The sequence below is a fragment of the Otolemur garnettii genome, unplaced genomic scaffold (assembly GCF_000181295.1).
Source record: "Otolemur garnettii isolate 467f Iridium unplaced genomic scaffold, OtoGar3 scaffold00016, whole genome shotgun sequence".
In the NCBI taxonomy this organism is placed as follows: Eukaryota; Metazoa; Chordata; class Mammalia; order Primates; family Galagidae; genus Otolemur; species Otolemur garnettii.
Genome location: NW_003852411.1, coordinates 28,062,375 through 28,088,553, shown reverse-complemented (window position 1 = coordinate 28,088,553; position 26,179 = coordinate 28,062,375).

The window sequence follows — 26,179 nt, the reverse complement described above, 5'->3', positions numbered from 1 at the left end:
TATCTTTACGGAATAAGAATCCTAGAATTCTAGCTATGTTCTTTGTACTCAGTTGTTATTGATGTATTATCTTCTAATATTTCCTGTTAAAGGAGAAATCTGAGTCCATCGTGGTCAATACTTCATGTGTTTGTGGGCTTTTGTTAATTTATTTTTTGTGGTGCTTGTTCATGGGTTTTGTTTGCTTTTTTTTTTTTTTTTTTTGGTAAAATACAAAAATTTTCCACAATTTATTCAGGTCTTGGTTTCTGCCATGTTTTTCATATTTTGGTGTTATAGTTATACTTTCACCATAAAATAAATTACAGAACTTTCCATGGTTTCCTGTTGTTTAAAATAGCTTAAACTATACCGAATATAAATAACAAAGCTGTAATCATTACTTAACCCCGTCTATAGGCTTATTCACATTTTCTATTTCCTCTCAGGTAATTTTTACTAATTCATATTTTATTAGAAAATTATCTGTGTTGTCTAGGTTTCTAAATGTGGCTTGACAGAGTGACATGTTGTATTCTTTACTAAGTTTCAAAATTTATTCCTGGGTGGCATCTGTGGCTCAAAAGGGTAAGGCACTGGCCCCATATGCTGGAGGTGGTGGGTTCAAACCCAGCCCTGGCTGAAAAAAAAAAAAACTGCAAAAAAAAAATTTCTTCCTTATGTATATGTTCTATTCCTTTTCTAATTTTTATTCTTTTTCTCTTTACCTTTTAAACAGGATTGTGAAGAGTCTTTCTAATAGTTCTTTTAAGTGAATAGCATTTGGAGATTAACAACTTCTAACATGTTTGGTTCAGATTAATTGTGACATTTATTTTTATTAATTCTCTCCTACTACTTTCTTTTGAATCCTTTTATTCCTTTTTAAAGTTCTTAAGGCGAGCCTTAAGCTCCTTTGTTTTTAGTATTTATTTTTTTAAATAGGCATTTTTATTTTTAAGAGATTTTAGATAAATATTTAAATGACATTTAGTAAAAACTTTTTCTGAGTAGAATTCTAGCCGTTTTTATCAGTTATAATATAAAATATACTCTTTTTTTCTCGAGATTGTAATTTAAATTTTAGCTTCCTTTTGAATCCATTTCTTTGTAGGAACATTTTTCTTAATCTGTAATGAGTTAAGATTTTTATTCCAACTTTGTGTTATATTTGTATTCTAATTGTATTGAAATAAACGTGTTCTACACAAATCTCTAAGAATTGTTAAAATATTTTATGGCAGCTATGTGGGAGATTTTTGTAAATATTCCACGAACGTAGGTAACAAATCTATATTCTTCTGTTTATTATTTATTTATTTTTATTTATTTATTGAGACAGAGTCTCACTTTGTTGCCCTCAGTAGAGTGCTGTGGCTTCATAGCTCATAGCAACCTCAAATTCTTGGGCTCAGGTGATCCTCTTGCCTCAGCCTTCCAAGTAGCTGGGACTACAGGTGCTCACCATGGGGTCCAGCTATTTTTAGAGACAGGGTCTTGCTCAGGCTGGTCTCAAACTCCTGAGCTCAGGCAATCCACCTGCCTCGGCCTCCCAAAGTGCTAAAATTATAGGCATGAGCGACCATGCCTGGCCCATATTCTCCTTTTTAAAGAGGTAAATTTCTCCTTCTCTCTCTCTATACACACACACATGTACACAAATATATATATACACATACATAAGCACACATACATAAACATATGCATGTGTGTGTGTGAGAGAGAGAATTTGTTGATTGCATCATGCAGTCCTATGCTCTTACATAGTTTTCTCTGTAAGATCAGTGTAAGTGCTAAGCAACTGATAGGTAAAGGTTATAAACTGGCATTTTACAGAAAACAGACTGCTAGAGCCAACACAAATATGAAGAGGTATTTACTCTTCCTATAATTAGGTACATGCAGATCAAGACCACAGTGACTTTCCATTTTATCCTCATTTGATAGACACATTTTATTTGAAGTCTACAATATTAGGTGGGAGAGAGAATGTGGACGGGGGAGATCTCCATACTTTGAGAACACTGACATCATCTTCTGATGTCAGTCACATATTCTATATGGTAGATATAGCGCCTAAGAAACACTCTTTCCACATCTACAGCAAGAGATATGTATAAGAATGTTCCTAACAGCACAGATAACCGTATAGGATGACATTTGCGTCAGGAGATTGGAGGAGGGGACAAGGAAGGGGCACTATGGTTAGATGTAGGTTATTGTTGGTCTCCTACTAGTTGTTTTGGGTAGGTTATTGCAGGTGTTTATGACATAATTAAAAATAGTAAATATCCGTCTACTCCAATAACAGTAGGCTATAAATAGGCCAATGGTGAAAAGGTATATGAATCAGGGATTATGAATAATCTCTTTTATGAACCCAAGGTCAAATAAAAAATTGGCCTTTTAAAAATCAACAATTTCCTTTTTTGATCAATTTATTTACCCTTAAACACTACCTTGTCTGATATTAATATTGACACTAACTTTTTGTTTACATTGGTCTCATACCACTCTACCCACCTCTCTATTTTCATTGTTCTTTTGTGATTCTTTAAAAATGTGTCAGGTGGGATTTTTTTAAAAAGGGTCAGTCAGCCTAGCTCACAGCAACCTTAAACTCCTGGGGTCCAAGGGATCCTCTTGCTGCAGTAGCTGGGACTAATTCTCTTTTCAGTAGAGATGGAGTTTCGCTCTTGCTCAGGCTGGTCTGGAACTCCTGAGCTCAAGGGATCCTCCCATCTCAGCTTCCTAGAGAGTTGCTTGGGGTCTTATTAATACCCGTATACAGTTTCTGCTCAGTGGGGCTGTGGTAGGAGCTGAGATTTTACATTTTCTAACAGGCTTCAAGTGATGCTAATGTTGCTGGTTCCATTCACACTTTGAATAACAAAGTCATAAAAAAATATATATCTGATCTTTCTTTTTTTTAAATCAAGAAAGTCTCAGTCTCTGTAATTTGGTAAGGGAATTCAATATATTCACTGTTAATAAAAACATTCATATACTTAATTTTGATCTTCACATTCTACTTTATGTTTAATAAAGGGTTTCATATTTCCTTTATGCTAGTTGAATAAAGTTACTATTTATTCACTAGCTCTCTTGTGTGGAAGTTCTAACATCCTATTCAACTCATGTTTTTCTCTGTCTTGACACCTGCAACTTATTCATTCAACAAGTATTTAATAGGTTATTAAACTTATTTTTGAAGCATATTTGTTATTCTTGAAAACAAAATGCCAACTGTTTGCTTTTCCCAAGACACCCTATTCATCCGCTGATTTCCCTATTCCAATAAAATGAGCTCTTTCAATTATTTTTTCTTTTCCTCTCCTTCCCAACAAGATATATCTTTAAAATTCATTCACTCTTCCCCCATCTCTACAACCCTGAAGTATTGCTGAGGTCTCGGGTTTTACATTATAGCATGTACCTTCTCTTCCAAGGATTTTGGCTTAACAGAGATATTGCTCAATACCCATCACTCTGTCATGATGCTTTCAGATTTAGCTACATACATTGCAAAGTTCATGCCTCACTTCTCATTCCTCTCCTTTATCTTCCCCCTGGAAGTCAAATGTTGTTTAATGTCTTTTTCATTAATATTTATATTCTAGATAAGGTATAAGAATGGCATGTTTTCTTGTGCATTTTCTTATCTTGATAGATGATTGCTATCTTGGCTGGATATAGAAGTCTTGGGGTGCAGCTACTACATTTCAAAATTCAAAGTTTACATTTCTAATTCGAGAAAGCATTTGTGCTCTAATTTACTATCCTTAAGTGTGCATCTATTAGTATAATATAATATTAGTATATACTTATATTATTAGCATAATACAAGCATAATATTATAATCATTGTCTTGTTCAAATTATCATCTCTCTGCTTCAGGAGATCTTCTTCTTCTTTTTCTTTTTTGAACAGAGCCTCAAGCTGTCCCCCTGGGTAGAGTGCTGTGGCATCACAGCAACCTCCAAGTCCTGGGCTCAAGCAAGTCTCCTGCCTCAGCCTCCCAAGTAGCTGGGACCACAGGTGCCCGCCACAATACCTGGTTAATTTTTTTGGTTGCAGCCATCATTGTTGTTTGGCAGGCCCAGGCTAGATTCGAACCTGCCACCTTAGGTGTATGTGGCTGGCACCTTAGCCGTTGAGCCACAAGCGCCGAGCCAGGAGATTTTCTTCTTTAGGAAGTTGCAGGTGCTGGGTGGTTGGCTTGGGCTTCATCTGTTTGGATATATTGTTTCATTCTTTCCCCAGTTCAGTGCTTTTCTAGTTCTCAGGACTAGGGTTCACCTGCCATGCACTCTTCATGGGGTCAGTGTTAGTTGTGAAGCTGAAATAGTGATATCTGTCCTTACAGGCCAATGGTACAAAGGCCAGCAGGTCATTTCTCAGTCATCTGAATTCTAAAACCTAATGCTCTTCAAACTTAGATGGCAGATACTGCTGCAGCTTCTCAGGAGTTGCAAATACCAGTCAGTCTTCCCAATGCCAGTTTTCAAGTTTGCTTTGCTCTTTCCTTTATGGGTTCATTCCATGGGAAGGCCAAGCCCAGTGTGGGAGGGTTCTCAGGGCAAAGTGACTGTGAATTTGGCATGGGAGCACACGCTTGTGCATTATAAGCAGTCTGGAACGTACTAGACGTCTCCTTCAACTGAGAAATTCGTCTTCAGCTTGGCATTGAAGGCTTTGTCCCCTTCCCTTTCTAATCTTGGTGCCACTACTCCTTTTCCTCTCAGGTATGTAGAAAATTTATTTTTCTATGTCTATGCCACAAAGACGTTTTTGTATTTTCTTTCGGCACTACCTTTTCAACCTGGCTGCCATACTCCTAATACGATCACTTACTCTCCAGATTGGGACCCACACCAGGATCCCCACTACAGTGATTTCCAAGGCAGAGATTGCTCCCCACATCGAGGTGTCATGGGTCTTTGTCTAACCTGAGAGGGCAGAGTTGTCTGATTATCATACTATAAATGATGTCACACATCCGTGTCTTGAACTTTCCGACGTGATATCAATGGTAGAATTTTCATGTGATATTTTCCCAGAGGACTGCCTCTGCCAATATCTTTGAGACAAAAAGCTCAAAAACTTTCGCTAATATTGGACTACCAAGTCAGATTTTAAGGAACACAAAAGTTAATCGTAATGTTTGGGCAACCAAATCAACTCTTATCCCTTTTTTCTTTTTCTGCAGTCTTTAGTGGAATTTAGATGTTTACTTTTTCAATAGAAAGATCTATATTAACCAGCTTGGTAGAAAGTTATGGTTAAAATGATTTTGGAATGAAAAGCAAGCCTAATCATCTGGGGAAAAAAAAATCACTGATGGGCTGATTAATTTATTTTTGCATTAATTATACAAACACCTGGAGAGTAAGTGGTGTAGGTCAGCCTCAGCAGTAGGAGATCAGTTTTAACACTATGTCCACTCTCTGCATCTAGTTCCTTAACTTGAACAGTTAGAGGTGTTGGCATAATTTTTGCTCATATCACTCAGACTTCATAATTCTTGTGATTTTTGTCATGCTTCATATTTATGTGACATAGACTGAGTGATTGATCTTCTATAAGACCCTATGGTCACTCACATTTGCTTATCTCCAGCACAGAGGGGGCAGTCTACAGATTTATGGCTGCCAATAAAAGTTGTTACCAAAAGTACAGTTTCTTTTTTTCCTATGTGCTAATTTCTAATAACTCTTGTGCATGAGAGCAATTACTGACAAAAGTCAGCCTCTGTTAATAGAGTTTATCACACTTCATCATATATCCTTTGTCGTTGGAAGCATTTTGACAAGCCCGGGGTTAATTAAAACCAAGAAGACAATAAAATACACCTAATCAAACATAACAGGTACAGAAATCAATTAGCAGATTTATAGCACTTTGGAGGTTTCCATAATGTATAAAATTCAAAGAAACTGTCGTTTCCATTTCCTCAAGACAGTGTAATTAAATTTCTAATTGAAACTATTTTTCAGTAGGTAATGTACAATCCACCCAAGTTTGATTTGCATTAAAGTGGTGTCTACAAAGGTTGAAAGAGCCTAGAGAATTAGGAAGATCATTGAGTCATTTCCATTATTGTTATTTTGTCTATCTGAAAGTTGGGGGAAAGTAATACTGTCTGAAAGAGGAAAGAAAGAAAAGTGATGCTTCACGAGGTAGATAAAGAGAACAAGTGAAGTCTTTTTATGTTAACAAGGACCTCTGTCCTTACACATGGTAAAAAAAAAAAAATCATCAAGGGAAAGCGAACATCTCCAATAATTCTCAAATAATTCAGTAGTCTTGTCAGCATCGCTAAATAATTCATCTGACTTGTTTTCTCGACTCGACTGATTTTTTGCCTGGATTGATGGCAATGATCCATTGCTTTGGTAACATATAGATGTGGCCTGAAATAAGCCAGGTGTTTTTGCAGTTTTATTCCCACTCAGCTAAGTGAAACATGATACCAGTCACCGTGCCTGGACCACTTCAGCTCAGTGGGGAGTGGGCGGGAGGCTCAGGCAGTCAGTGAGGGCTGTCCAGGGTCTGCATTCCTAATGGGCTGGTTGACTGATGGGCGTGCTTTCTTCTCTGAGAATTTCTCCTTTAGACACTTGGGTGCCTCTGCTTGGTATCTTCTGAATTATTAACAAAATATCTTGTTGCCATTAAATGTAGAAATGATCACATTCTTTCCCTTCCATCCAAAAGTATTCTTTTTTGAAATTACCATGCCACTGACATTTAATTTAAAAATAGTTTTTGTTGCTTTGAATGACTGGTTTCCCTGTTACCTAAGGACTACCCTCATACATAATTATTAACAACGAAATACTTCTATTTGTTTCGTAAGCTAGAAACTAAATCACACTCATTATTAGAATTTTACTTTAAAACTGTGAACGAGCCAAAATTTATGAGTGCTTTCATAAAATGATTGCTACGAACCGAACTGCAGGGTCAAAATTAGGTTTCGGATATTTCTTTTGGTCTGTGGGGCTGCCTCTGAAGTTGTAAACATATAAAAGCCAGAGACTCTGAAAAATTCCAGGGAAAAAAGATCAGCTGAAACTATTAGAATTTACACAGATGACTGTGATGATACGCTGATTAATTATACTTTGCAGCTAAAAGTTAAGATATGCTGATGGCAAATTAAAATAAATGAAAGATTCAAATGTGGACAAAATCATTTTGACTCAAGCAAAAGTGGATATGATGATGTTCATATGCGCCAGACCTTATGCTTTCTCTTCTTCCCTAATGCTACTTTTTTTTTTTTCTTTTCCTTTCTGGCGCATTGTTTGTTTTAAACAACTTCATTTCAGTGTTAATGGGCATTAAATAATTATAAAAACTTTAGGTCATAAGCCATTGATGGCTGGTTTACACTGCAACTATCTGCACTCACTCTGCGGTTGCTTGGTAAAGGATGTGTCAACAACACACTAAGATTGAAATTGGATTTGAAAGCTGAGCTGTCTCTTATTACATTCCTATGTTTCTTATTTATTTATTTATTTAATCATAGCTGTGCACATTAATGCAATCAGTGGGTACAGTGTGGTGTTTTCATATACAACTTGAAATGTTTTCATCAAACTGGTTAGCTTAGCTTTCATCTCATTTTCTTAGTTATTGTGTTAAGAGATTTATATTCTACTTTTAGGAAGATTCACTTGTACCCTTGTGAGATAAACCATAGAGGTGATCCCTTCAATCACACTCCCTCTACCCATCCGCCCCCCTCCCCATATTCTTAGGCTATAATTAGGTTATAGCTTTCATATGAAAGCTATAAATTAGTTTCATAATAGGGCTGAGTACCATGGAATACTATGCAGCCATAAAGAAAGATGGAGACTTTACCTCCTTCATGTTTACATGGATGGAGCTGGAAAATGTTCTTCTTAGCAAAGTATCTCAAGAATGGAAGAAAAAGTATCCATTCCTATGTTTCCAATCCACCTCTTTCAATTCTTCATGAGCTCTGTTTTCTTCTTCCACTCTTTAACATGAACATACATTTAATATTCAGTCTTCAACTCTTAGCCTTGTTTTCTTTTCTTTCTCTCTCTCATTTTTAGGAATGCTTACATCAAACTACTTAATATAGTCTTCACGTCATTTACTTAGTTATTGTGTTCAGACATTTATACTCTATACTTAATAGATTTGACATGTACTCCACCTGAGAATTCTTCTATTCTATGTTGTCAATATACTTTGCAAATAATAAATCTCTACTTCCTTGGAGCCCTCTCTCTTGAGCACTGATCTTACCGTCCTCCCAGATGCCTGTTAGACTTTCCATTCTCTTTTGGTATTCTCTAAAGTTCCAAAATCCTCTTCCCGGATCATAACTTCTCTTAGTGATGCCACCATTTTCTAAGCTGTTGGTAAAGTAGTCTGATTCCTAAAATAAATAAGACAAAAATGTATAATAGTTTGAACTCAACTGAAGTTCATTTTCTCTTCACATAGTGGCGCAGGGTGGGAGACACCTGCAGGGTGGCTTTTCTCTGCCTACTGCCATCTTGAGGACCCAAAGGTTGTCTCCAATGCAGCCAGGTGGAAGAAAGGAGAATGAAGGATTACATGCAGGAAGCTTTATACTCCAGACCTGGAAGCGCTGCATAATCACTGCCCTCTCCTGTTGGCTCCATCTCAGTGTCATGGCCACACCCACCTGCAGGGAAGCTGGGAAATATAGTCTAACTGTTTGCCCAGGAAGAAAAAAGGAAATGGGCTTGGATGTGCAGCCCATAAATCTCTGGCAGAGCCAACTAAATTTAAAACTATAGATTTCAAGCTGGGTGCCGAAGCTCATGCCTGTAATTCTAGCAGCATGATAGGATTTTCTATTTTTCTACTAAAAAATAGAAAAATGAGCTGAATGTGATGGCATGTGCCCGCAGTCCCAGCTACTCAGTGATGCAGGAGGATCACTTGAGCCCAGGAGATTGAGATTGTAATGAGCTAGGCTGATGTCATTGCACTCTAGCCAGGGCAACAGAGTGAGTTTTTGTCTCCTAAATATATAAATAATTAAACCTATGGATTTCAATTCTTCTTTATTCTTTATATGAGGTAAAATCCTGGACCAGATCCTGCTATATTATCACAGTGTCTCTTATTGAGTCTTCCTTTAATACTACCTAATACTACCACATGGTCCTGACTCTTACTACATCACGTCTGGATCACTGCGTTAGCTCCCTAGGAGGTCTGCACAACTTCTGCCTCTTCTGCTCCAATCTATCCCACAAATCCTTCTTCACACCCACTGTCCTGTGTACAGCTTTCATTGGTTTATGTCACAGATCAGAACCTTTAACAGCTCTTTCTCTCTTTTTTTTTTATTAAGACAAAGTCTCACGCTGTCACCTTGGGTAGAGTACAGTGGTGTCATAGCTCCCCAGCTAGCTGTAGCCTGGAACTCCTGGGCTCAAGTGACCTCAGTCTCCTGAGGAGCTGGGACTACAGGTGTATGCCATCACATGCAGCTATTTTTTTTGTGTGTGTGTGGTAGAGATAGGGTCTCGCTTTTGTTCAAAGTGGTCTCCAACTCCTGAACTCAAACGATCCTCTAGCCTCAGCCTCCCCGAGTGGTAGGATTCGAGGCGTGAGCCACCACATCCAGCCTAACAGCTCTCTTTTCTAACAGATCAAATCTAATCTTTTCTGCTCAGCTTCAAGGATGGATATAATTTAGAGCCTTCTCTTCTTACTTTAGCCTACCTTGATCTCTCCCTTCTGCAAGTTTCTGCAATGTGTTTCTTTACCACTTGTTCAGATTTAAATATGAACGGTTTTGTCTTTCATTGTTTAACATTATCTTATGTGATTTAGAGCCATCTTTCCTGCTATGTTGGGGGCTCCTTAGGAAAAAAGATGATGTCTGAGATTCCTTAGTGTTTTTCTCCACATAATCTGGTTAGTACATTTCTTAGTGTATACAATGTTGATATCCAATAAATACTTGTTGATGAATAGGCTAGCTCTGAGAAAATATTAGTCATTATGCCTATCTTATGAAGTTTTATTACCTAAAGATGTCTGCTATATTGGCAAATCTTTGTTATAAACTGCCATTTATTTATGGAAATCTATGCTTAATTATAATTGGTGTCAAAGTATCTCAACATAACCAGATACAAAATAGAGACATTTAAAAGCCTGGGGAAATGCATTTCAATTAGTTTTTCTTTTTATTAATTCAACCAACAATTTAAATTCTGATCCATGTCCTGAAGAGGTTCTTAGACTAAAAGGGAAGCTGGGATGCATGCATACTCTGCTGGGCTGAATTCTAAAATGGCCAAAGAGGCCTGTCCCCTGCTACACCTGCTTTGTGTCATCCTTCACCTGTGAGTGCCAGTGGAACTTGTAGACATGATGGGATATTACTCTCACAATCATGTTATATTGTATAGTAAAAGGAATTGTATAGACAAATTTAAAGTTTCTAATCAGTTGACTTGACTTAATTAAATGGGAGATAATCTTTGGTGGGTCTAACCTTGTCAGGTGAGCCCTTGAAATAGTGAACAAACAACTTTCCTGTAGGCTAAGTAAAATTCAACAGTCACATTGTGAACTGACTATGGAGGGAACCACGTGGTTAGGATCTGAGTGTCCAGAGCATAGCTGAAAAGAAAGTGGGGATCTCAATCCTATACTTGTAAGTCATGGAATTCTGCTAATTCTGAGTGAGTTTGGTGAGAGGATCCTGAGCTCTGGAAGAGAGTGTGGCCCTGCTGGCACCTTGACCTTGGTCTGGTGAAACACTGAGCAGAGAGCTCAGTTACTCCATGCCTGCATCTGTAAGGTAACAGGTACATGTAGGTTTAGGCCACCAAGTTTGTGGCAATTTGTTATACAGCCATTGGAAATTAACACAGATGTTTCTTATAATATATTAGTTAATTGCTATGATACACTATTATATGTGAGTTTCATCATGTTGAGATGCTATATATTTTAATTTCAAGACTTGGACTAATTCCAACATAAGACCTCATATCAGACAAAAAATATTTTTGGACTTGGAACTATCAGGGTCATTTACTTCTATTTTCCTGCCCTGAGTCAGTTAACATCTGAGCTAACTCAGGACGCATAGGTTGGCCTTGCCTAGTCCATTGTCAAAGACTTCTGTAGAAGATTATTTCACCCAATTATCAGTGTTTTATTAGGGGGTTACCCCTTCTTCACTCTTCTCTATTCCAGCATGCATATTGTGCTGACTTAACATTATTTTCTGGATAGCCCACTGGGATAAATATTCTAAGAATCTTTGGAGGAAATCCAAGTAATCTTTTTGCTCTTTAAAAAGCGAGTTTTAAAGGAAGTCAGTGCTGAGCAAAGCCATGGCTCTATTGCAGAGCAAGCACGTTTCCAAAGAACATTAACAATGCCAATGAGAACACGAGCCCTGGAGTGGAAAAAGGAGAGAATGAAGAAGTCAGCTCATCATAGGAAGAATCCCCGTGAGGTAGAAAAAGCCCAGGAGTGTGAGTCAAGAGAGGTGGTCTCTCTGGCTGAGAGGCCTCCGGAGCTAAGTCTCTGTTTTCTTATCAATGAAGTGGGACTGTGAACTAGATGATCTCTGACTTCCCCTCCAACTTGGAAACCATGCAAAGATGGTCATCCATGCAAAGATGAAATGGAGGAGAAATGAGGGATCTCAGAGGAGAATGTCGAAGGCTAATGTGTGTGTAAGAATATCAGTGAAAGAATATATACCCTGAGGATCCATCAGTTCCCACGGAGAGGCAGAACTGAGTTGCCTTCTGCACGGCAGCAACTCCGTGGCTTCCCACTGTTGAAATTCCTTAATCTGAAACATGGCATCCCTCCTGCCCCTTTCCATTCATTTCCTTACCTAGTCTCTATGTCCTTCCAAGCTGAGCTCTTTACTCTGGTGAAAATGTCACTTCTGCTTTCCCACCTGTTCTTGGCTTTTGTACCACTCGCCAGTGAATTGTTCTGTCTTCCATTTTCACCTGACAAATCCTGGCTGTCAACGTCTAACTCAAAAAGTACCTTCTCCACACGGCTTTCCCTGCCTGCTCTTCTCTTCACTTAACGTTGTGACTGGACTTTTCTTTTTTGGAACTTCCTTTATTTTCTACTCCCTTTTGAAAATAAATCTTCTTCTACCTTATATATTATCTGTGGATTTCCCATTCCTCATACTGCAAATGTATAGGTGTAAGAAATTGAACTGAGGGGTTCTGAATCTGGGCCCTCGCCTGTAGGATTCCTTGCACTAGCTTGGTTGCCTAATAGCATCTTGTCTTATTGTAATTCTTTTTCCTATTACTAGAGTACAGCAAAAGTAAAAAGATAATTTTCTGATAACATATGTAAGTTCTCAGGAGGCCTGTCTAGAGAATACTCCCGGTTATAAGATTCAGGACAGCAGATGCTATGAAATTAGTTACGTACCTTCATAGGATTCTTGCATAAGCCTGATGGTCGGCCAGTGTAACAAAAGTTCAGAGAGAATAGCCTAGTAGGTGAGAGTTACACGTCCAGACAGGGACTGCAATGCAGGAGGTTTGGTTCCCTCCTCTGCTCTAATATGCTTCTCTGCTTCAGGCCCCAGCCCCGAAATTGCTCAAGGCTGCTATGATCCCTGTGGCAAAAGTATCCTCTGCATGAAGGAAACACTGATTTGATTTGTTTCTTTACAGGTTTTACTCCCAGATGGAGCCTCCAGACTTACAGAATCTCAATAACGTTTTATTTCCTTTCGGGCCATGGCTGATTTGCAGTGATTTTCCACTTATCATTTCCAAGCTGAACACCTTTATCACGTTTTCTCTTTCCCCTTTCTTACAACTTGGAGCTGGAGTTAAGAATTTAGAGAAAATCAGTCGTATGCAATTAAGGGGACATTGCAAAGACATACAGACAGAAAGTCCAATGAAAGAAAAACCTGGGGGAATAAAAGAACTTTGGAAGAGTTGCAGGAAAGATGGAGAATGTGTACAGTACCATTCGGTATCACATAAGCCAGGGCTGCGCCAAATGCCCACTCATCATTTCATCATGATTACAGTCTAGCAAAATCAAATAGTATGTCTAAGACACCGTAATTAGATTATGGAAATGAGCTTTGGATTAAAGATCATTGGACTTCAGAACCCATGCTTTTTTTTTTTTTTAACCACAACTTACCAGGGGATGCTGGATATACAAAGGCTGAGTATGGATCAAGGAAGGGGCTGGGTGGAAGACAGGTATCTTCCTATTCTTGAGCTTAAAACAGAATAGCTGAGTTAGAAGGCACCTAGGGGCATCCTCTAATTTTTAGCCTGTATGAATGAAAGACAACCAGTGAGGCTTTAAGGACCTTAATTCAGAAGAGATGCATCTCTGTTTCCATTTTCTTTGGTTTTCATGAGTCTCTAAGTAGTCATCTTGGTCCACAGGCACTGTTTCAAGAGCTCTACAATTCTCCTCCCTCTTCCCTCCCCACCAAGGATGACTTTTAAAATTCACAATGGCACATCCATCCTGAGTGGGTCTTAGAGGTCAGAGTCCCCAGATTAAAAAGTAATAGAGAGAGGTCTAGCAGAAAATAAGGACTAGAGTCAGCCCTGGGCCCATTACTTGGGCGGTCATCTTAGGGTGCTGATGTCCTCATAATATACACATCACAACCCATCCTAATCTTTCTAGCTTGCCTGAAGTTTAAACCGTGCTCTTTTGACTTGATGGGGTTAGGAGAACAAAGGGTAAACACAGGAAAGGTAGTGTTGTTTGATCACTTGTTCACTCAACATTTCATGCTATACTGTGGGGAAAAATATACATGAGCAACACACACAGTCTCTGAATTTGAGGGTAGAGTACTAGAGACACGGACCTGAGATTTGAGAATAATAAGATTGATTTAAGGAGGCCAGGTGCAGCGGCTCATGCCTGTAATCCTAGCACTCTGGGAGGCTGAGGCCTGTGGATTGCCTGAGCTCACAGGTTCAAGACCAGCCTGAGCTAGAGCAAGACCTCGTCTCTAAAAAAAATAGCCTGCCATTGTGGTGGGTATCTGTAGTCCCAGCTACTTGGGAGGCTGAGGCAAGAGAATCGCTTAAGCCCAAGAGTTTGAGGTACTGTGAGCTGTGACGCTACAGCATACAGTCAGACTCTGTCTCAAAAAAAGAAAAGGCAGTGGAAGGAATATGGCTAAGTGCCTAAATGCAGTGGATAAAAGAGGTTTCAAGATTATCAGGAAGAGAAGAGGGCAGAGCAGGATGAAGAGGAGGCAAAGGAAGGTGGTTGAAGAGGCACAGAGAGGGGCCTATAGGTTTTATCTCCTCTCCCAGAACATGAGAACTTGGACAACAGACAGGGTTGTTGGATTGGGTGACCCTGGTGCCTCAGTGAAATTTGCCTATGAACAGACTTCAGTGAGTAAAATAGAGGTGAATGATTGAGTGATGGTGTCCAGGGACAAAGCCAAAGCCAGTGGAAGGTAGGCAGTCTACCCAGTGACCCAAGCGGGCTGCATGGGAGGTAGTCACCATGGCGATTGGTCAGTGGTCCATCTCAGAGGCTGGGTAATGATGTCTGGAGCCAGACATACAGGCTTTCAGCATTGCCTTCCTGCTTTAAGAAACTTTGAGATAGTTTGTTGACCTTCTTGTTTTGCAGTTTTCTGATGTTTAAGATGTCATTGATTATTATGGTAGTCACCTAAGGAGCAGAACGTATGGCTAAATAGTTCCTGATACGAGGTGATCAAAATAACTGCTGGCTATTATTAGTTATTACTAGTTGAGGCCAGCTCTTTAAATTTAGTTTCGGCTGCTAGTAGGAAAAATTTTCAAGTTTGATCTTTATCAATCTCTTTGTCACTAGGCGCTACTATGCCTTAGCCTATTCCAGACAGAACCGAAGAGAAAAAAGACGAAAATAAGCAAAAGAAACAGGAGGCATTAAAACGAGCTTCCATGGCCCTTCCTTGAGAATTTCGCTGGGGCTCTAATTTTAAAGAAGGGTGCATGAAGATTAAAGAAAGGGGAATGAACACTTTCAACCATCTCGTCACAGGGAATCTGTCGGCACTGGAAACCCTATTCTGGTGCCCTTTCCAATGTTCCCTGCTTTTCCTCATGAAGCATAATAATTCTGTTTTGTCCTCTCCCTCCCAGACTCCAAATGCTCTTTCTTTTTTTCATGAAAGCAAAACTCCTAGGCTACATCCCGTGCAACTCCAGCAATGTGAGCGGGCTTTTGTTCCCAGTATTGGCAGCATTTCCCCTTCGTTTTGTCCCCCTGCCTGTCTGCAGGTCTCAGGGCTGCTCTGCTGTCGGAGATTGCAGGGAGCTGGTGGATTCAAGCCATGGAGCTTCTTTTATGAGCCAAGTGCAGAGAAAGGAACCTTTCATCCACTCCAGCCTGCAGTCAGGTACTCCCTGGTGGGCTCCTCACAAAGTAGCCTGGGCCTGGAGTTCTTCCCTGGAGTTTGCATTTATTCCCTTATAAGGTGCATTCCTGGCTCTGGGCAGGAGGAAATGGCCGCCCAAAGCAGCAGCTCCCTCTGCAGCCACGGTGGACTGGTTCCCTACACAGCCCATAGAAGTCACTGGTTTGACCCGGTCCTCCCTAAAGCCAGCCTGAGTTCTTTATTAGTGAGCATGAAAAATGCTTCAATCATAGCACCAGATGGTACCCAAACCAATTTGGATTGTCAGCTGAGGCCTACTCATTTCCAAGGACTTGGTCTAACATCAGTGTTATTTCCCTCAGTGCCCATCTAGCCCTAAGAGATGATCTTGCTCAGATGATTTTGATGAGAAATCATATTTTACTCTACACAGGACCACCATCATTACTTCTCTCCATCTTTATTAATTCATTCAACAAGCTTTTATTGAGTGCCTGCTGTGTGCACTAGGCATTTTAGGGTATTCCAAAGAGAAATTCATTTCTGTTCAACAAATATTTGTTGAGAACCTACTACATATGTGCCCAACACAGTCCTAGAGAATGGACAAATAAAATCACTAGGAAGAGGTCCTTGCCTTTAAACAACTCATGATTGTGGAGAGATGAACAGTCTAGTTATACCCTGAGTATTGGGGAGGCAGGTGACCCAAGGCCTGGTCTTACCCTCTTTCAATTTTGCACTTAAATCATAAACAAAATTTTGTTTGGTACTCTAGTTTCTCCATCTCCCTACAAGAGAAGCTGGAAATAACATTAATATAGCACCCATGTGGGTTATTAGCTCAGATAGATAATGGATGTAGGGGAGAGTCAACAGTTTGGTTCTCTGCTGCCATCCTACTCAAAGAGCAGTGATGGCATCTCCTGGGAGCTTTTTAGAAGCTCAGGTTCCACTGCAGACCAGATGGAGTTTTAATAAGATCCACAGGTGACTGACACGCCCATTAAAGCCTGAGAAGTACGGCTCTGCTATTTATTTACTCCCCAGGTGTTCTAACAAGAATGGTGGGTACAGTGAAAGATGACCACATTTATTCTTTCAATGAATATTTATTGAGCATCAACAACTCTGTACCTGCTAGTTGCATAAACATTTTATTGAAAAAATGAGGTGCAGGAAGTTGCTTACACATGGGTCACTGAGTTTTGGACTGTGTCACCCTGACTTGAGGGCCACACTTGATTGAATGGAGATTGGGATCTAAGCCCAAAACAGGCATTGATGGGCCAATGAATTTTATGGTATCCTGGTAAGAAAACTCTCTGAAGTAGGGTTGGCTTATATTGTATAACTAATCCAGTCGGAGGCACTGTCTTAGGGAATTAAAAAACTCAATGGAATTGATGTTCATCATAGGAAGACGTAGAGAGATCTTTCTTCAAAAAAATGCAAAAACAAGTCATTAGATTGAAAGCATCTAGAGAATAGAAGAAAAAAGGACAATACCATTGTTTTTAAAGGTTCACTTAGAGAAATATTGGGAACTTCACGTATATGACCTGTAATCCGTATGACATCACTGAAAGGCAGATGTTCTTATGTTTGGAAGAGCAATCTGAACTCTGAAAAGAGGTAATTTACCTATGATCACGCAACTGTAGAATAGTAAAGGCAGAACATGAACTCACTTTCAGGTTTCAAAGCCCTGAGCTGCCAGTCTCTTTCATATTTTCTTCCTTCAGCATATTGCTGGTGTTTTCCTTTCAGCCTTTTCTTGGAGTATTCTGAGGATACTCAGGTTCAAGAGCAAATTCAGGGGCATGACTAGCTTTTCAGAGACATGTCAAGGGAGAGTTTCAGTGTCCTCAGAAGGCTCAAGGGACTGCTCTCTCACACAAACCCACAGGAAGGTACTGCGGGAACTATCACATGAATCCTGGCTTTCTTCAAGGAGTCTAGAATCTTTTTGATACACAGTTATGATTTAATTTAAAAAGTTAAGAAAAAAAAGAAGTCTGAAATATTTTTCGACACTGGTTATATAAGTTCATACATATGAGGATTCAGAAACTTAACGCAGGTGGCCAGATCTTAGCAAGGCCTTAGAAAGCCTTTAGAAGGGCTTAAAATAGGTGAGGAGGAGGAGTCCTTGAGGCTGTGACTATGGTGTGAGCAAAGGCAGGAATGATCCTGTGCGGGGACCAGAGGGAAAAGTGAATTATTTGCTCCCATATCTCAAAGGAACATCTAATCCAGGCTCAGTGAGACTGTGCTGTGTGCAAATATCTGCCAGGAATCTGCAGGTCCAGTCAGGGACTGGAGGGAAATCCTTAAGGGTCAGAGTGAGCCTTGAGAAGAATCTAAGTAATGAAAGAAAAACAATGAACCAGTGAGTCCCTAGATGTGGCCTGCCAGAAGGTGTATGTGAGGCAGGAGAAGTGCCCCTGAGTGTGTCTACGCTCAGAAGAGTGGGTGGGCTAGGAAGCAGGTTAGTAAAACTCACCTCTCCTTACCACTACCAGCATGCGAAAGTTACCAGAAGTGAGTCCCTTCACGGCTTTGTTCTTGAAGAAGGCAGGGGTTCTACCGCTTGAGATATCTCAGAGTCTAGAATTAATGTGCTAGAGACTGTCAGTGCTCAACCAATGTCCATGTGTTCGCTAAGATGTCTTAGTGTTTCTAGTGTTTAGGAAGCGATTGGTTTTGTCTAAAGGGATACAGGCAGAAGTGATGCAATTCACTTCTGGGCCTGGTTCTTAAGAGCATCCCCTGTATCCTCTGACTCTCTCTTGCCCTTCTTTAAGGATTTCAAGGCCACAGATTCCAGATAGTGTAGCTACGAAATATGGGCGAGCTGCCTCAAGGGCGTTGGACTTGAAATACTCGTGCTGAGCTGATGAGAGTTTGGGGTTTGTCAGCTACCAGCATACATGGACAAATACAGATTTATTTTTGCTTATCACATGGTAGTTACTCACAGTAGTTTCTGAGTGAATAAAGAAATCTTTACGTCAGTTCCTGAGGCCAGGCAGGTCTGATTTTTTTTTATTTTCTACTCGTTGAGAGCACATCATTGTTTGGAAACTTTCCCCTTCAAAGTTCCTTTGATGTCATTTTTTCTTGGAGTTATCTGGATGTTTGAGATAAGCTTAGAAAGAGCAAAAGGTGTTAGAGTGATTTTTTCCCCCGACCTTCCTTCTGCTAGGGATCATTCTGGGGGGCCCTTCTTTACCGGACAACCCTGCCACAGAAACCAAACTGGGCAATGAACAAGTCACAGCAGAGGGCTGCTGTAGTGCTCCCTCTTACCCACTGAAAGACTCTGCAAATTAAGGGAGTTTTTTTTTTTTTTTTCAGAATACTTCAGATCTCTGTGGTCTACACACTATTTTTGTTGTCTAACAAACCCACCCAATTATGTCAAAACCTCTAAGTTTGAAAGAGACCCGCTCTGTGTTATACTAAACACTCCTGCTGGCCTTGAGGCTCTGATTCAAAAAAAGGTGCAAAATCACACAGGGTGATGTGGACTCAAGGCAGAGAAAAGGTCTCCTCCTGGGTGGCCCCCTTTTTCTCTTTCCTTACAAGTAAATTTTACCACTTAGCTCCTCAATTGGAACAAGATGAGGATTTGTTTGGTTTGCAATTAATGGCTAAGTGAAACCTTGTAGAACTGCAGGCTTTGGGGACATACATTTCCCACCAGGCCTCTGCTCCCTGCATCTTTTTCACTAAACATCGCTAACCCACACACCTGCTGAGAGATCAGAGCTCCATATGGTCTATTAGGAATCCATGGCCTAATTTTTTGAACTTCGAAATGATAATAGCAATACAGGTTTTTGTTTGTAGAAAAGTGTTTGGGGAACCTGGGGACACATCTATGATAAAACTGCATCATTCACTAATTAATACATGTTGCAATTTGGGCCCCAGCAGAGAATTTATATATCTAGTCCAGAGAGAACTCATTTACCAAAATTTGATAATTTATTCCAGAATCCATTTAGAGTAACTCCACAGGACTAGAGATGGGCAAAGCTGTTTACCAGTCATGGATATTTAAGGCATTTTTTTTTTTCTGAATATGTAGAGAATTCCTCATTATTGGGAGGGGAGCCAAAAATAACCAAGCTTTTCAAAGAACCACCAAACGGTGTCACACAAGTGGGACAGTATTGTAGAAAGTTTTGAGCATTGGGAGAACACGAAGATTGTAGCTGCTCTTCTACCACCGACTGGCTATGTGATCTTGGGCAAGTCCCACGGTATTTTTGATTGTCTGCAAAAATCAGACAATCAAAAATCATTTGTAAAATGATTAGTTCTACTAACTGATCTCTGAGTTCTTGTCCGGTCCTAACAATCTAAAGTTTTCTGGAAAAACACAAGCAACAGCATAATTGCATAGCAGAGTGGAAGTCAGGGGCCGGTCTGATGGGTCAGTTTCGAGGTCCCTGATTAGTCTCCATCTGTGAAGCGGCCACGTATTCAAGGTTCATTTTTCTCCTTTGTCTCTCTTGGTCTATTTCCCATTGTCCCACTTTCACAGACAGTAGATCTGGTTGGATGGCTTTCTTGCTAGCTCCATTGTTCCCTTCCAGAGGTCTGGAGGGTGGAAATAACAGACACCAGGGCTTAGGAATTAAAATCAGTGGGATGAACATCAGACCTCACAGCTGTTTCCATCTGAAGCTGCTTAAGAAAGGCGGACTCCGAAACAAAGCCGTGCTGGGCTTCTCAGCTGCATAGAGCTCATCTGGGTAGCAGAAACCACCCACCATAGTGCACTTTCTCTCAGGACTGCAGGGTGCCAGTTCCTCTAGCTTTGGAAAGCAATGTGACTTTCCTGAAGGCCCTGGCCCAGAACCATCTTAATTCTACTCAGTCTCACCATGGTGTTTAAGAGAAAGTAGGTAGATGCAGGCAGCCAGGTTGACTTCATTGCTACTGAACTTGTGTTTGATTTCCAGCATTCACCTCACTGAGCCTTTAAAAACGAAGCACAGAAAAAAACGTAATCAGAAGCCAGCTTTCTTCACAGGGCAGTCTAAAGCCTTTGATAGAAAGTCTGTCCTCTACAGATAAACACTGGGTCCCAAGGAAGGAGTAAGAAAGCGTCTAGGGGTCTGGTTGGCTCAGAATGCAGCTGTTGGTGACCTGGGGATTTAAAGCAGCTGGCAGCACTCTGGCCTGGGCAGGTGCCGCTCTCTGACAGCTTCCGTAGGGCCATGCCCATCTTTCATTTAAACCTACCGTCCATGGAATGCTTCCACTCTTCCAGCCTCCTCACCCGGTGCTTGCCCCATCACCTGCTCCCTGCTAGAACACGAATCCGTGCTTCTGTTTACCTTCCATCCACTGGGAAGATTTGCCATAGAAATCATCTGAGCAGTCGGGAAACTCGGCCAAGTGGCACCACATGTGGCAGAATCTGTGCCTGTTTTTCTGCACAGTGGGGGTTTAAACTTTTTTGGGGGGCTCATGCCTACAGTTCAACTTTCCCCCTCCTAGAGCAGCTATTTGGCAGGGAGAAGCAAACACACACTTAAATGGTCAACTAAATTTCAGCCTGTATTAATTATATCATTCAGAGATTTTTTTTTTTTTTTGGCTTAAATATAGCATCATGAATACACAGCTGCAGAGACTGTGCCAAACAGCTCAGCCGGCTGTACACACTGCCATCAGCGGAAAGCTGTTTTTCTTTTCTCCTGCTTGAGGTGTTATCATCAGGAGCCATGTGGATGCTCCCTGGGCCAACCAGCCCTCTCTCCAGCACATCCACAAAAACAGTGGCAGCAGGGGGATGGGCCCTGCCTCCGTGGACAGTCCCCCAGGGGGAGCTGGGTGTGGAGGCTGGCGGAGAGGGGGAGGGAGGATGCCCTGACGCCTATTCTGTTGATCACTCATAGAGTAATTCTGAGAAATGAGGCCGTGTTCCCGGGCCAGGGCTCCATGCAGAACATTAAACCCGATACAGACCCTGTTTTTACATTCTAGTCAGAATCCTGAATTATGTGCGTCAGTCCATGACACCACTCGGGCGGGGAACATGTTCCCAGCTGCCTCTGTGGCTCCCCTGGAGAACCTGGAACTCCATAAAGGGGTGGGGGCTGAGATATATGCAATAGATTTAGAAAAAGTATTGTAAACTTGAAAGAATGAAAGAACAATACCATGAAGTAAATGATCATACTACACTATACTTAAAATCGTCTGCGTATCCTGTGATATAAAGAATCACACAAGGATCTTCCTGCTCAGTCCCCAGCCCTTCTTTGTTGCCTTATCTCCTGCCTCCATGCCCTGAATGCTTTCTCTGTCCACACAAAATTACTTGCAACCTCCCGGACAGTTTAAGCACTGGCACGCTTCTTTGTTTCTGTGTGGACTTTTTTTCACAGTATCTAATTCTCCTCCACTCGGTAGACAGCCAGGCATCCTCTCCATGAGGGCAGCTGGGTTCCTGCTCCCCTGGGTCCGCCTGGACCTTGCAGCTCCCTATTCCACAGCGCTTTGCACATCCTGTCTCGGGTGTCCTGCTGCTTCCTCTCCCAGCAGACTGTCACCTCTGCAGAAAGCAGGGGCCACCTGTGCAACAGCCCAGTGCCTCCGTCTGCACTTGGCACGCAGCAGGTGCTCACTGAAGGTTTGCTGAGTTATTTGGAAATGTTTTTTAAATCAAAAAGTGTGTATATGCTCAGTGGAAAACTTTCAGGCAATAAAGAGTGTGTAAAATAAAGTGAAGTGCCAGCCAGCACTGTGCATTTACTTGTCTCTCATATGTGCATATATATACTTATCCTGTGTGTATGTGAGCAGAAATGGCTCAGGAATTGCATAGCACTTTATTCTCTTGAGTCACCAAGATATCAGAGATACTTATTCAAGTCAGTACTTGTAGATGCCCATCATTCTCATTGGGTTCATAGCATTTATTTTAATATTAAAAAGGCTAAAAGTCTAAATACAATGTGCTCTAGGAGCTCAAAGAGTCAGAGGCCACAGTGGTCTAGGAATTGGCAGAGAAAGCTCAACAGAGGCAATGAGATCTGAGTTGGACTCCGAAGGACGGGCAGGGTTTGTATTTTGGAGTGAACTGGGGTAGTGTGGGGTGAGTGGCTTTCCAAATGGGGGCACTAAAGGGAGAGGTGTAAGTGTGTATTTGGGGTGACGTGTGAGTAGCAGCCTGTGTTTGAAGGTTAGCTTGGAGGAGCAGTGAGGTGTCAGGTCTGAAGACAAATTGGGCATAAATTGAAGGGGGCGTTGGATGCCTGAGAGTTTGGATTTATCTGGCTGCTGCTGGTGGCATAAGGGACCACCTGATGAGATCGTGACTCAGGAAGGTCATCTGGTGGTGCCTGGTGTGCAGTGTGGGCAGGAGAGAAAGAAGAGAGATAGGTTGGAAGGTCTGTGTCACTCTGTCGCGATGGGGAGGTGAAGGGGGTGAGGGACTTCCACTGGACCCTACACTGTGCAGCCACCTGGCCCTATTAGGCTACTTCCCCTCCGTCCACACAGTGAGGTGGGGGCTGTTGTGGGCCGTGTCACACAGATGAGGACACAGCAGGTTCGGATCACTATGTACACGCACGAAGTCGACAGCTTTGAAGTGGAGTCCACACGGTTGGCTTCCCCGGCATGGTCTTTTCACCCAGCTGTGCCGTGTGGCCTGGCAGGGTGACCGCAGAGGGAGGTGGAGGGGAGGATGGGGGAGGATGGGGAGCAATGAGGATGAGGTTGTGAAGGAAGGACCTGGAGTGTGTGGGCACCATGGATAGGACTCAGAGAAAGGGGACTCGGGGAGGCTCAGGGGGTCTTGACTTCCCCATGGTGGGGACTTTCAGACCAGAACACTGTGCCTTTGAGATTCTCCTTAGCAGCACTTCATCTTTTGATCTCATGCTTTTGAAAGAGATGGCTGCTGGATGGAGCTTTATTGAGCTAATTCCCCAATATATTTTATGTAACCTGTCCACTGTCATTTATCCTAAGTTGTACTGAATTTTTCTCTTTGGGGCTCTCTTTGAAAACTCCCCATATCTAGTTGCCTATTTTTTTTTTTTTTTTTTGAGACAGAATCCGACCCTATACCCTGAGCAGAGTGCAGTGGCGTCATAGCTCACTGCATCCTCAGACTCTGACTGTGGGCATCCTTGAAGCCTCTGGGATTACAGGCTCTTGCTGCAGCACCGGGCTGGGTATTTCATTTTTTAAAATGAGACAGAGTCTCACTCTCGCTCAGACAGGTCTCAAACTCCTGAGCTCAAGCAATCCTCCTGCCTCAGCCTCCCACAGTGCTGGGATTACAGGCGTGAGCCACCGCGCCCGGCAAAACTCCCCATCTCTAAAGCCACTCACTGGAATTGGAAGTTTGCTCTGACAGCGTTCCATTTGTAATTCGGCAGAATGTCTCCCTGCGGTGACTGTAGTTATCCCTGTCTTTTGAGGAAGGCATGAAAAGGACAAGATCATGGACCCTCATTCATAACCAGGAAATGCTTGGGACCCTGCTCCCCCTCCTCTTCCTCCTCACGTAATCTGGGTCAGGTCTCAGAGAACATGGGGGCAGAGGTCATCTCCAGCACTTCATTTCACCCCACTTCTTTTGTTCCACGTCGCCTGCATCTAGCGTTCATGCCTCTAGAGGGCACTGTTTGCCTTGAAATAAAGTTCTTTAAGTTTCCATCACCTTCTCCCTCTGGGGTCTATTGTTTTTGCCGTGCAGTACTTTGCTTTCTTCCAGAAGGCTTTTTCCCCCTCCCCTTTTGTGCCTGTGTATTTGTGTGAGTGTGTGTTTCTCCTTTAAAAGTGAATTTAGTGCGTATGAACATGGCAGATAATTACTCTGACCAAAGCCTGTCATCGTCTGGGCAGGTCTTTTGAAAGCTTTCTTCCCCCATATATTCTTCCAGCGCCCCCAGTCTGACCCATGGCGCACCTCCCCCAACCCCAATTATTTCAGTCTGGGGGTCACCGTCACAGCTCTGCCAATGCATCTCAATCCTGCCTCACAGCTGCCCGGCTGGTGCAGCCGGGGCTCCCCACTCAGGGCAAGTGAGCCTTGATTTATTACATCCCTTTCCACCCGTCCTGGTCTCTCCTCGGGCGAGACTGCTGATCAGGCCGCATTTTCAAATTGGTTCTGCGCTGCAAACCAATGTCCGGGAGGGACAATAATTTGGACCTGAAACCCATTTCAACTACGACCTCCCTCACTCAGGGATTGGCCTCTGCTCCGAGGACATGAAGGACACCTGGCTGCCCCTTGTAAATTGGGAAGGCAGACGGGTTAGTATTGCTGCCCGGTGCCTCTGCTTGAAATGTAGACACACACGCACACACACACACACCCTTAGGCTCTTATGGCTGTGTGACACAAACACCTCACTAGTGCTATGTAGAGCTGAGCGTCAGGGCCCATGGGAGCACCCCTATTCTTTCTCCTCCCTGTCCTGAGGGTCTAGCAGTTTTTGGCCGTCAGGGAGAAAAACAAGTGTCCTCAGGAGTGGAAATTAACATCAGTACACTCGGGGCAGGGAGTAGCCAGGGGCAGGCTGCTGCAGGGATGCAGGGATGCGGGGCTCCAGGTGAAGTACCGGGCCCTCATCCGGAGGCGGAGCGGACCCATGGAATGGCTTCCGGAGATGGGTGAGCATCACTCCCGCTGGGAAGCGGCTCCGGCGCCCTGCAAGCGGCAGATTCCTTTTCTTGCCTCCCCATGTTCCTGTCGGGTTTCCTTCCCTCCGCGATGCTCTCTTCTCTTCTCTACTCTGGCCCACTCTGCCACGAGGAAGTCCTGTAATCCTGGGACGCCAGCGTCAGAAAGGACCGTGAGATCACTTTGTCTTAATATCTCCACTTTATGGATGAAGAACAGAAACTCGTCCCCACTGGGGATGTAATGACAATAATTACAGTGATCATTTAGCTATGCTTTTTAATGCTCTGGGCACCATTTTAAATGTATTAATGCGTTTCATTCTTAGAATAATCCCGATAATATTGTGACACCGTCCTATAAATGTGAAAACTAATGGACAGACCAGTTACCTTCTCTAAGCTCACAGAGTTACTGGGTGGCAGTGTGCAGAGTCCGTTCTCAGCCGCCAGGCTCTGCATGTGTCATATTTAACTACAGATGCTCAAAAAAAGTTGCACCGATGGTGCATTTTGCAAGGGTACATGTCAAAGCTATTAAGGGTAGAGTATAAATGTCTTAATGCAATAATTAAGAAAGTGAGGTGAAGGTTGTGATAACCAGTTTGATGTAAACATTCCAAATTGTATATAAAACCAGCACATTGTACCCCATGAATGCATTCATGTATATAGCTATGATTTAATAAAAAAAAAAAGTATGTGATTTATTGATTGTGTACTATGTGCCAGGGACTTCACATACGTTATCTAAAATCTTTACAACTGGGCCATATATCTAGTACTCCCATTATGTAGATAGAGAATTTAATTCTCAGGAATATTAAATGACTTGCTGCAGGCCAAGGGGTGCAGGCATGGCCAAGCCTGGATTTGGACTGGGTCTGTTTGGCTCCAAAGCCTGATTTGTTACATTTATTGAGTGCTTTCCCTCAAGTGACTTTAAATAATACTGTCCCAGAGATATTTGCATGTTAAAAGCTAAGCAGGAGGAAAAACTACCCTTAACCAAGAATATTAGGTTAGTAGAAGTGCAAGGGAGGAGATAGGGAACGTTAACAGTTCAGGAATACTTCGTAAAACTTACAGACATGCCCTTAGAGAAGTGCCTGCTCAGCACTAATTTGG